At 40.8% G+C, this 2,500-nt stretch overlaps 1 long non-coding RNA gene across 1 annotated transcript in view; it reads right to left on the bottom strand.

The window, feature by feature from the left end:
• Positions 1-2,343: 2,343 nt before the first annotated feature.
• The window catches only part of LOC147472014 (uncharacterized), a 71,983-nt gene continuing 71,826 nt past the window's right edge, over positions 2,344-2,500 (bottom strand). Inside the window, exon 3 of the long non-coding RNA XR_015190948.1 lies at positions 2,344-2,403. This is a non-coding gene — a long non-coding RNA (uncharacterized LOC147472014). The remainder of the gene's footprint in view (positions 2,404-2,500) is intronic.

The raw sequence follows: 2,500 nt of genomic DNA, 5'->3' as shown, positions 1-2,500 counted from the left end.
CTCTTTTTGGTACCTCCCATTTTCCCCTCCCTTTCTCCCTTCCTCCCTCTCTTCCCTTCATCTCCTCCCCTCCCTTCCCTTCCTCTCTTCCCTTCCCCCATTTTGCCCACTTTTCCTCCCTCCCTCTTCTACCCCCTTTCCTCTCCTCCCCCTCCCTTCCTTCCTCTTCTCCCCCTCCCTTCCCTTCCTCACCTCCCTCTCCCCTTTCTTCTCCTCCCTTCCCCCCCTTTCTCCCCCTCCCTTCCCTTCCTCATCTCCCTCTCCCCCTTCCTCTCCTCCCTTCCCCCCCTTTTCCTCCCTCTCCTCTCCCTTTTCCTCCCTCCCTTTCTCTCCTCCACCTCCCTTCCCTTCCTCTCCTCTTTACCCCCAAGTTTCTTCTCCTCCATACCCCCACTTTTCCTCTCCTCTCCCCCCTTTCCTCCCTCCCTTCTTTCGTCAGGTGCACTCAAACCCCCCCTCCCCCCTCCCCGGGGAGTACTCGCCAAATGAACTCAACGTAAATATTAAATAGATCATTTTCTGGGGGAAGGGGAGGGGGGAGGGGGAGGTGGGAGGGGTGGTAGAGAGGTATGGAAGAGAGAGAGAGGGGAAGGGGTAGCGGAGAAGGAGAGGGAGAGGAGGAGGGTCGGCAGAGAGGGATAAGGGGAGGTTTGGTGGAGTGGGAGAGGGGGAGGGGTGTAGGTGAGGATGTGAGGGTGGGGGGCTTAGGGGAAATGGGGGTGAGGGAGGGGGGTGATAAGGAGGGGGGTATGGTTGTTGTTAGTATCCTCATTATTGTTGTTAATATTATGTTATCAGTGTTATTCTTCATCAACTTTACAAATTATGTTGTTGATATATTTTCCTAATTAATCTTTTTTAATGGATGGATAGATTCACATACAAACATATACTCTCTCTCTCTCTTTCTCTCTCTCCCTCCCTCTCTCTCACTCTCCCCATATATTTCGTCTCTCTCTCTCTCTCTCTCACTCTCTCTCTCTTTCTCTCTCTCACTCTCACTCTCACTCTCACTCTCACTCTCACTCTCACTCTCACTCTCACTCTCACTCTCACTCTCACTCTCTCTCTCTCTCTATATATATATATATATATATATATATACATATATAAATAAATATATTTAAATATACATATATATACATATATGTATATATATATATATATATATTATATATATATATATATATATGTATATATATATATTATATATATATATATATAATATATATATATATATATATACATATGTATATATATATATATATAATATATATATATATATATATTATATATATATATATATACATATGTATATATATATATATATATATATATATATATATATATATATATATTACTAAATCAAGAACTATGACACAGAGATGGGGAATAAACCCCTTTGGTGTAACATGCTATTAACAGTGACCACATAAATAGCCCTTCTTTCTAAATATTAGTCTACTATAATCATCATTATCAGCGGGTAGAGAGAGAGAGAGAGAGAGAGAGAGGGAGACGAAATATATGGAGAGAGAGAGAGAGAGAGAGAGAGAGAGAGAGAGAGAGGGGGGGGGGGGGGAGAGAGAGAGAATGAGAGAGAGAGAGAGAGAGAGACGAAATATATGGAGAGAGAGAGAGAGAGAGAGACGAAATATATGGAGAGAGAGAGAGAGAGAGAGAGAGAGAGAGAGAGAGAGAGAGAGGGGGGGGGTGAGTGAGTGAGAGAGAGAGAGAGAGAGAGAGAGAGAGAGAGAGAGAGAGAGAGAGAGAGAGAGAGAGAGAGAGAGAGAGAGAGAGGGGGGGGGGGGAGTGAGTGAGAGAGAGAGAGAGAGAGAGAGAGAGAGAGAGAGAGAAAGAGAGAGAGGGAGGGAGGGAGACGAAATATATGGAGAGAGAGAGAGAGAGAATTTTAAAAAATACACTCTCTCAGTATACACCTTTATCAAAGTCAGCTAAACTGTTTATCTTAATCATGTTAATTACCAAAGCACCTGTGAACGAACCCGTAGACAAATATTGTTGTTGTTATTGTTTTTAGATTGATGTTGTAGAGATGGTATTCGGTTGCTTGAATGATGTTTTTTATTATTATTCAGGTAAAAAAAAAGGAAACTAATATTACTTAAATCGAATGCATAATTTATGAATGACATTTTGGTTGTGAATAAACGTGTTTGTAATGATAATGATTATATATTGGAATAGATCTCGTATATAAATGTAGAGACATATACATAGAGTTTCAGGAATCACGTTTGGTTATCTAAATTATTTCGATTAGGGAAGGAATACAGAAGGTAGATGTATATTTTATGATAGGACACAATTACAAAAAAAGGGGGGGAAGGAGGCACAGTACTGTACTCACCTTACAAGACATGTAGAAACACCTTCTGTATCCTGTGGATGAAAGATTACATTAGTACAAATACAAGCTATCGTAAGGCAATGATTATAGTATGAAATATCATTATACAACGATCAAATTAAAGGAAAT

This window comes from Penaeus japonicus, unplaced genomic scaffold (assembly GCF_977035675.1).
Source record: "Penaeus japonicus unplaced genomic scaffold, GWHDUDI00000001_assembly GWHDUDI00000004, whole genome shotgun sequence".
Lineage (NCBI taxonomy): Eukaryota > Metazoa > Arthropoda > Malacostraca > Decapoda > Penaeidae > Penaeus > Penaeus japonicus.
Note: the sequence above shows the minus strand (reverse complement) of the source record. Positions and strands in the feature narration are given on the sequence as shown.